This window comes from Pelodiscus sinensis, chromosome 1 (genome assembly GCF_049634645.1).
Source record: "Pelodiscus sinensis isolate JC-2024 chromosome 1, ASM4963464v1, whole genome shotgun sequence".
NCBI lineage: Eukaryota > Metazoa > Chordata > Testudines > Trionychidae > Pelodiscus > Pelodiscus sinensis.
The window spans coordinates 279,570,377-279,581,057 of record NC_134711.1 but is presented as its reverse complement, the minus strand read 5'-3'; positions in this window follow the sequence as shown (position 1 = coordinate 279,581,057).

Sequence of the window (10,681 nt, the reverse complement as noted above, 5' to 3'; positions counted from 1 at the left end):
ATATATTAGTATCCTCTAGGCAATCTAATTCACTCACCTTAGTATTATGAATTCTGTCATTTCTACACTTTGTCAATATTCAGTTGCTAATCTTCCTATATATATATTTGAGAGTTTGTGCATGTGTCTGTCTGTGAGGTCTCCATTGAATTACTGGTCCACAGGTCAATTGCCCGTTTTGCCTACCCATTGTCCATGAATCCATCCGTCCATCAGTCCTTGAATCCATTTGTTCCACAACTCCTCCTAAATAGTAAGAGGGAGAACTATCAAATTCTGTATGCAGCTTTCTTTTATCATAACAAATCAAGGTCAGGGAATGGTTGAGCCAGGAAAATGGGAATCAGAATTGTTTTCCGTAACACAGAAGGGGAGGAGTCTGAGAGCAAGGACAGTTATACTCCACAGTGACCACTGGGAGCAATGAATGCTGGGAAAAGTTATACTGCAGAATGACCCAAATGGGGCAGCTACAACAGGAAGAGAGTGGCCAGCTGGGGCCAGAACTCTCCATATTGATGGCCACTGGCAATGTATAAGTGCCCCCCCTATTCCCAACTCCCTCCCACCTCCGGGCTGCCCTTCTTCCACAGCTCCCCCAATCCTGGCAGCACCACTGGAGCTGACCAGCCCCTCAGCCCTGCTCTCTGAGGGCATGCCAGGGCCAGGCCATACCATGCAGCACCAGCTGCCCCTCCTCCCAGGAGGAGTCAGGATGAGGCTGGCAGCTGCACCATTATCCTTGCCACTGTGGGCAGCCCTGATGATTCCCCTCAGACCTCCAAGCCCCCTGCCCTACGCCCTCCACCTCCTGTCCTGAATCCTGCACCCACTACTACCCTGAGCCCCAAACCTCCTGTCCCCCTTCCCTGAGCCCTCCACTCCCTGCCCTCAGTCCTATACTCCCACCCTTGGCCTTGAGCTCCCCCACGCCTCCCAGCCCTCTGCCCTGACTCTTGCACCCTTACCTCCTACCCTGAGCACTGCCACACATCCAACTACCTGTCATGATTCCTGAACCTTCTCCTACTTCCCCTGAGCCCCCCAACCCCTGCTCTGGCTCCTGCAACCCACACCACCAGCCCCCTGCCCTGAAAGTTTCAAGCAATGCTCGGTAAGTCTTTTATAGTATATTATATTTAAAATGGAGTTTTTGTGTTTGATTGTTCCTTACTATCTTCTACCTTTACTTTCCCAACTCATTTGCTATCTTCTTTACTTGGATACAGAGTTCCTCCTTTAGTAAATTGATGTCTCCTCCTGCACCACGTGCTCCCCCAACCCTTAGTTTAAAATATACTCTACCCTTTCAATTTCACATGGCAGCAGTCTGGTTCCATTTTAATTTAGGTGGAGCCTATCCTTTCTGTAGCCTCCTCCTATCCCAGAAGGTTCCCCAGTTCCTAATAAATCTAACCCCGTGCTCCCTCCACCATCCTCTCATCTGTGCATTCAGACCCTACAATTCTGCCCATCTTTCTGGCCCTACACAAACAACTAGAAGCATATCAGAGAATGCTTTTATAGCATCCAAAATCTGTTAGGCACTTCAAAAATGAATATACGGTATCATTGGGTGTGTAAATCCTGGTTGCAGATTGAATAAAAGCTTCATTTTAAAAAAAACCATTCACTCATCTACAGTTTACACCAAAGTAGCCTTGGCAATACTGAACACAATAGCTCTAAATTGTTCCTGGTGTAATTCCACTGAAATCAATTGGTATGCACAGATGTAAGTCCAGCATGTTAGCTCAGCATCACAGATATAGCAGAGATTATTTTTCAAACCACAAGAGATAAGATCTTCTAAAAATCATTGATAGTGATTTTGTTAGCTGATCAATTTCTGTATGAATTGTGCAAACATATAAAAGGAGAGTTAAAATGTCCCAGATCGAGGAGAAAAAATGACTGAGCCATCTTGCAGAAGAAATTATCTGAAAAGTGGAATCTTCAAGTAAGAATTTTTTGAATAAAGAAAAAAGATGCTCTGAACGGGAGTTTGCAATAATGGCCTAAGTGGGTGAATAAAAAAGAATCTTGAGATAAGAATTTTCCTCTTCCTATCTGAAGTGGAAATAGCATTTGCTGTAAACATTTTATTTATAAGAAATAAACATTTATAACTGAATGAATAAGATTATTCATTCTAGGTCAAATTCTGCCTTCAATTCTGCCTATGCCCTCACCACTAACATCAGACTCACCGTACTTTTGTACTTGTTTTACTGGGCAAGGTTTATGTATCAGAATCTGCCTCCACAGTAGTCCCACTCAAATCCTCTTGCAGCCAGACTCTCCTCACTTCCTCTGAGGCAGATTTTGGGTTAAAGATTCAGGCACTAAGTCTCCATTACTTTGTTTGTTTGTTTGTTTGGGGGTTTTTTGTGTTTTGTTTGTTTGTTTTTTGTAACAATTCAAACCTTTCCAAATTGAGTTCCAAGTGTGTGAAAAATGTTACCATTTCAATTTGGCAATGACTAACTCCCATTTTTCAATCAATTTGCACAAGTGTGAAAGACAACACAAGGTGAAAGGTAGTGGAAAATTAAACCCATACTCTGTCCATAAATATTAATGAAACAGATTCAATCAACTACCATGCTCTATCCTTTTGCCATCTCTACATTAGATGATGGCAGTGGAATTTACATGGAGTAATAATTTAAATCCATTAAGAAATGAGTTCTCATGAAGCAGCCCACTTGTCATGTTGTGATTTTATTTTTAAAATATTTTTATTAAGACCAAATGATAGCACATCATAGATTACTTATTCTAGCTCAGGTAGCACATCACACCTGCACTTCATGAGCTACATGGGTTATATTTTGATTCTGAATCTAGTTTAATGTGCGGACTTTGACCAGGTGGGATTTTCAGAAGTGCTCAAGTGACTTAGAAGCATAGAAAGTCAATGGAACTTGAGCTCCAATGTCACGTAGGCATTTTTAAAAATAGCTGATCTGGCGTACCTGAATTGCACCTTTCTCCCTGCATGATTCTGCCACAGATGAAATTTAAAAAAGGAGCTTGTGCGATCACTTCTTTGGTGCAAAAGAAAGGGCACTACTGACAGAACGTTTTCTATGAGATTCCCCTAAGCTTTGGAAATCATTCTCAAACTTGATCCTAAATAACCTTAATTGGCTGATATTCAGATGGTACTGATAATGGTCTCTTTACTCAGAATTTGGGGAAGCCAAGAATCCTGAAGCAGCTTCCATTGGCTTGAACTAATGAAAATACCCAAAGCAGCTGAGGAGAGCAGCTCCTGCCTTTGAATTATAACCTTCCCGTCTCCTGTCACAAGACCTCCTTCATAAGGATGAATGCAGACCCATGTGACTTAATTGGTAGGCAATCTCTTCCATGATAAATCCATTTTTTCTGGGGAAAAGCATGCCTTTTGTCTAGAGGAATTTCTTTTTCAATATAGGACCATCCAGATTTAATCACATAGGCTGTGTCTAGACTGCATCCCTTTTCCATAAAAGGGAAGCAAATGAGACACATAGCAATTGCAAATGAATCAAGGTTTTAAATCCCCCCCACTTCATTTGCATACAAATGTCTGCCGCTTTTTTCCGGCTCAGAGCTTTGCCAGAAAAAAGTTCCAGTCTAGATGCGGATCTTTCGGAAAATAAAGCCTTTTTCGAAAGATCTCTTATTCTTCTTAAAATATTCCTCACAGTTGTTAATCCTATGCCACTACCTCTTGGAATTTCAGATCAGCATGGAAGTAAGGGGAACAACAGGGAAGAAAACAAGCCCCATATAGTAGAGTCTGTAGTCTGACAAATACACATCAAGAGCCCCCATGAAACAGATTTCCTAAACTACTTTGAGAAATTCACCAAATCAGCACAGGAAGGAGATGGATAAGATATTGTTGAGATGGTCAATTATTTAGTTGTTAAATTGATTCTTTTGGCTGGTAAAATGGTGGACATGCTCCTGGATTTGCTGTGTTGTAAAAAGATGAAGTATACATAATTTCAGTATCTGCAATTAAATTTAATTAATGACTTTAACATAAACAAAGTAATGGGAGATCTTGTCTTAGTGCATATATCGAGAGATGTGTTTGGTAATATATCTCTCAATATGTAGTCCCTCCAAAAATATCTGAGATAAAATATTGCTGAGATAAAAATCTCTTCCGACTAACGTTATACAATCTAAGGCTGTGTCTACACTGGCGCGATCTGGCGCAAAAGCGGCTGCTCTTGCGCAAAAACTTGCTGCCTGTCTACACTGGCTGCGTGTTCTTGCACAAGTAAACTGACATTCTAATGTATAAAATCAGGGCTTCTTGCACAAGAACTCTGATGCTCCCGCTCAGAAATAAGCCCTCTTGTGCAAGAGCTCTTCCAGAAGAGGCCAGTGTAGATGCTCTCTTCTGGAAGAGTTTTTGCAGAAGAACTTCCGCAAAAGAGTTTTTGTGTGAGAACGTGCCAGTGTAGATGTAGCCTAATCCTGTAATGATCTTTTCCTGGCTTATGTCAGCAAACAAGATAAAAATATAACACTAAATGTAGTAAAACAACCCTATTATCAGACTGTATTGCAAAAGAATTTGAATACTACTTGGCATGAGATGATGTACTAGAAATCTATGATGTGAATTGCAAAGAACAAAACCTTATATTTAAACAAATAAATTGGAAAAAATATTTGCAAGACTGACTGCAGATAACTGCTTATTCAGAAAATTTGCAAAAGCTAGAAGAAAATGCAAGGTTCTTCCTATGGTGATCAAACTAGGCAGGGATTGCAGGGAGAAGTTAACTGGATTAAAGAGAGATGTTATGTAAAGAGAAAAAAAGATTGACAAGGCCCTTGTTTGTTGGAATATACAAGCTCAAGAGAATAAAGTCAATAGAACAGTAGAATCAATTTTCATAGAACCATAGAAATGTAGGGCTGGAAAGTGGTATCTAGGGGTAATCTAGACTATTTTCCCATGTTGAGGCAGGACCAAGAATATCTAGACCATCCATGGCATGCATGTCTAACCAAATCTTCTAAACCGGGGGTCCCAAACTCAATTTACTTTAGTGCCCATGTCAATCCTCAAATTCTCCTAACAGACTATCATACACACCCCCTGGCAGGGCCATAACCTCTTTTCTGATAATTTACTTAAGTATAGTAATATTGTCCATCCTTCTGTGTTAAACAGGTCATACTCAGTTGTTTGGTTGCTTGATGAAGAAAAAGCATCTGAAGGAGTGGAGTGGTTATTTTTTGTTTGCCCATGCTTTAAAAATGGCCTTTTGCCATAAGTGAAGTATATTGAAACCAAGAATGCTTGTGCCAAAGCCATCTTTAGTTTAAAATCCTGGAATATTACTTTTAGGTAGATGAGTTACCCTTTAGCACTGACTAATATACTATATGAATGAAACCTTTAATACATTTTAGTAGAGAGAGTAAGACTGTCATAAATTTAAGAATTGGCTGTTCTGTCCATATGATTTTAAAGTATGATGGCAATATGTATTAGCTATTTCTAATCCAATATTATTTTCAAAATGTGTAAGAAATGTCTGTGTTCAAAACCAAGTTTGACAAAAACAAAAGCACTGTTTCCTAGGCTCTCCCTAGAGTTCTCTTGGATCTAGCTTTGATTTCAAGCAGACTTCTAGTACAGTTAGTTATAGAGGGGGTTAAAATATCAAAGAACCATGCAGACTTGCTCTCTTTGAATTATAGTCCACCTCTGAAAAAAGTTTCAGAAGACATAGCTCATTGGAAATCATTATGCCTTTCTTGGGCAGACAGAACAAATGTTATTGAAATGAATGTTCTAGGAAGATTAAATTATTTATTACAGGTTTTGCCTATAATGATACCACTTTCCTTTTTAAAAATTCTGACAAAAATTTGCATGGAATAATAGTTATTCACAAGCTGGTATTATTGGCTTCAGCAAAGACAAGAAAAGGGAAATTTTGATTTGTCTCACTAACTTTTATTTTCTTACTACTCTTTTTAAAGAGGTATTTGATTTTTATATAGAAACCCTTTTCAACTCTCTTCTTACCTATAGGACAGTCCATTGGATTAATTTAAAATATATTTTTCTTCCCCCAAAAAATCTCTGAAAGTATGGGGTCCAATCATGCAATACTCCCATTGACTTCAGGAGTGAAGGACTTATCTTAAATCTGACACTTGTATATGTTATACATCTATTTAACTGGGTACATACACAGCTTCTTATGTTATATTTTGTACAGGATTGAATCAAGAGAGCAACTAACTGATTCAGTATTGCTCTCCCTACTAAAAAATAATTAGCTATAATATTTGGATTACAGCTTTAAGTAACTCCAAAGAGCCTCTGGATGCTAACAATTTATTTGGAGAGAGAAAAAAAATCTATGTTTTTCCTCAAGCAAGTGTAAACAGGGTCAGAATGAATTCTTCTCTGACAGCTATCTGGAAGGACGAGAGACTTTGGGGTGTGTTTATGTAAATATAGCTTGCTCCTGCTGTGGTTAAATATTCAGCAGTTGGTTTTCTGCTTAAAGTAATAAACATTGGCTGGTGTTGGGTCACAAATCACTTTAGCACTGATCACAGGAGTAGTGAAATACTGTTACCAATGTTGGAATTATTGTAGCTGAAGCTGCCTCAAATGAGGGTGTAACACTCAGTGGAAAGGACCTTGTTAAGCCAGGGGCTTGAGTACCAGAGTCCTGTGAAAGTAAGAGTGTCCAAGCAAGGAGCTTTGGATCCTCTCTCAAGGATCCTCCCTAGACTGGTTTAACCTATTCTGTTGGTGAATGAATGACTGATGAAGTGGAGCAGCACAATAAGTGGCCAGCAGATTGACTGGTGGACAGGCAGTATGAGATTAGTGAGCAGACAGCTGGCAGGAGTGGCTGACGGAAGTGGAGAGTATGTGGCCAGCAGGAGCAGCCAACGAGCAACCAGCATGGTGGCTGGCAGAGAGGGGTAGTGCCTGAGCAGTGGAGAAATTATGGTTTCTGCAACCTCCTGCCTGCCCAGATCCTGTACCCTCCCTCACCGCCTGCTCCTGTACCCTGCCTCTAACCCAGACCTTGCACATATACTCCATCCCACCCCTGCATGCTCCATCCTGCTCAGACCTTCCACCTCCATTTCCAGTCTGTCTGCACTCTCCTCCAGCCCAGAACTACAACCTCACTCCCAGCCTATTCCTACATCCTACCTTTCACAAAGACCTTGCCCTAACACCCCCAGTTCACTTCTGTGCCCTTCTTTCTACCCAGACCACACACCCTCCATCACCCCCAGCCTGCTTCTGCACCCTCTTTTCCACCCAGATCCCACACCACTATCACCAGCTTGTTTCCCAACAGTCCTTTCCTGTACATGTTGGCCCCATTCCGGAGCCTAAAGTGGCCCCACAAAATCCACTAGTCCCGGATCCCCAGAAAAGTTAATCCAGCCCTGGGAATAAACCCTGAGCCTCGGTGCCTTCTTCCTACTCCCATCCCGCACAGGGGGCTGGAGCTTGAGGGGAATGAGGAGAGTGTCTTTTTTTCTTGCTTCTCAGTTGGGGGCCAAGTCAGTGAGGGTTGTGAGATTTTTGCTTTTCACTTGTGTGTGGCCCCCACCTGATTTTTTCTGTGGGTCAGTGGCCCCCAATTCAAAAAAGGTTTCTCACCCCTGGACCAGACCTATTGGATATTTAATAAGTCTCCTGATCTCCCAATGCAGAATCATCTCAATACATACATTTTCTAGTGTTCTGTTCAGAATACATAGTAATGTCTTTGGTGACAGGGTATGACTATTTTCCTTGGAGATTATTCCAACAATAACCCATCTTGAACTTTCCTTAATAGTTAGCCTGCACTTTCTCTTTAATTAATCTTAATTATTCCCCCTGTATTACCACAGAAATCTCCTCTTTCTCCTTGAGGTGAAATTCTGCCCTGGCAGAGCTTTCCAGGATTTCATCCTGGGTCTTTAGAAGCAGGAGACAGTTACAGTTATTGTATGCCCCTCATCAACCCTCCAACACTTTTTTTGTTGCTTAGTCAAACAAAATTATCTTGCTCTGCATCATAAAATCAGTCTCTACAACACACTCACTGTTTGTGTCATTTAACTATGACTAAAGCAACATAGCGCCCTACATTCCTTCCCAGCACTTTAATACACTGCTGTTTATCATTACTGCTATTTTTTATAATCCTTCAGCCAGTTTTCGGCCAATAGCAGAGTATTGCTATTAATCTGAATTAATGTTTCAAGTATGATTTCGTGATACCTTTTGTTCAATGTTTTATTAAAATTCAGTTATATTGCATCTATATTTCTCCATTAATTTTGTAATTCTGTCAAAATCGTTCATTTACTAGCAAAACACATTCTTTGCAAACCCATTCTATCCTAAAGATATTTAGCTACTTTTTTTTTCCTTTCAATATTTGTTCCAATATTTAACTAGGGACAGAAGTTAAATTTAAGAGATAATAACTGCAGATTACTGGGTTGTTTCAGCACAATTGCAGAGGAAGTAATGAGGAACTGCTACAGAAGACTTTGAAGAAGTAGCCAGCAAGTCATGAAGAGAACTTCTAGATTCTAGGCACAAGGAAAAACTAATCATGATCATCATGGTCAAAGCGAGTATGCAAATCAAGAAGAATAAAATAATTCAAGTGCTCCCTTGATTCTCAGAATCATAGAATCATGGGGTTGGAAGAGATCTCAGGAGGTCATTGAGTCCAACCCTCATGGCTTTGGAGGGGGTTTATTTCAATGACATAGAAAGGGCAGAAGCTACATTGTAAATGATGACAGAGTTGAAACACAAGTGTAGATATCATGCTATGATTTTACATACAATTAATTTTTAAAGATCCAAGTTCATCCTGCTTGAAGTTGAATCAGAATTCTATATGAATGGACAGAGTCTGAGCTGAGCTATAAATACAAATGAACAATGAAACATTTCAGATGAAGAAGGACCATTTTGGTAGACCAACTCTAGTAGATTGAAATCCATGACTAGGAAAAGTGATATTTGACAACATTTAGTAACCTATATCAGGACTGACTTGGACTGACTACCTTAGTTAACATTAGGAACAAAATGGTGGAAAGAACATTCTTACATGACTCCCGGAAAAAATTGATAATGATCTCCAATGTAAGAAAGCTGATCCAAAGAAACAGAGCAACTAATCAGTATTTGGATTTTGAAATGGACCCATTCTGGAAAAATAAACTACTAATACATCAGTAGGGATTTCAGAAGGTAGATTTAAGAAGTACCACACACAGGAGGCACTTTACCTCTAATGAACATACACATCATTAACAACCTGTCATGTAACAGATTCAGAGAGCACAACAAGTACTCAGACATACAATTCCAAGGAGAACAAGTCATCATATTTTTGTACTTTTGATATAGAGCAGCAATTAGAAGCCCCACATTCATTTTACATGACATATGTTGTATTATTATTCTCTCTGTTCTAGGAGGTATGATAGATATCTGTCTTTGTTTCTTAATACTAGCCATGTTAAAATGAGAAAAATAATTTCATTTCTTTCAAGTGAAACAAAAGTGACCTTCACTTTATTTTTAAATAACTAAATGTAGTTTTTATGCACTGAATGTCCCAAAGAGCAAGGGTAATGGGAACACTCTGTACAAAAATTATTTAACTTATCTTGCTTGTATTCAACACAAGTCCCTTGAAATCCACTGTCTGTCTTCACTCTATATGACCAGGCAGTCTCTATTATCATATGATCATATACTGACCCCTATCATCTTCTTACAAGATAGCTACCAAGGAATGCAACTAGACCACAATGAGGTAAGTTAAGTAAATGCAGGCTTTTTTTACTGTGCACATGATTTTGAAAAAAAATCCCACTATTTTATATCCCAAAGGGTATCTATCTATCTATCTTAGGGTATGCCTACACTACCCTCCTAATTCGAACTAGGAGGGTAATGTAGGCATACCGCACTTGCAAATGAAGCCTGGGATTTGAATTTCCTGGGCTTCATTTGCATAAACCGGGCGCCGCCATTTTTAAATCCCGGCTAGTTCGAACCCCGTGCCGTGTGGCTACACGCGGCATGGGGTTCGAACAAGCGGGATTTAAAAATGGCGGTGCCCGGCTTATGCAAATGAAGCCCGGGAAATTCAAATCCCGGGCTTCATTTGCAAGTGCGGTATGCCTGCATTACCCCGCTAGTTCGAACTAGCGGGGTAGTGTAGACATACCCTTAGAGATTTGTGTGTGTGTGTGCGTATCTGTCTGAGAATCCATTTGTTCAAGAACTCCTCCTAAAAGGTAAGAACTAGAACCACCAAATTTGTTAAGCAGCTTCTTCTTCTCCTAACTTAAAGGAAGGTCAGGGTTTGGTTGTAACAGGACAATTGGAAGCACAGGGAAAGAGATAACATGGAAAGGGAGGGGCTGTTCAGAGGGACACAATGTTGAGAGTGGCCACTGGGGACAGAGGAGAGCTATCCTGCAGAGTATGCACTGGGGGGTAGTTATACCACCAAGGAGTGGCTAGTAAGGCCACCGTCTTGTCTGTCAGCATGCTGGATAAGTACCCCGCCCCTTTCCCAAATTCTTTCCCCCCTTACTGCCTTAGGCCACAGCCCTGAAAGGGGAAGCAGGGGGACGGTCCCTAGTGGCC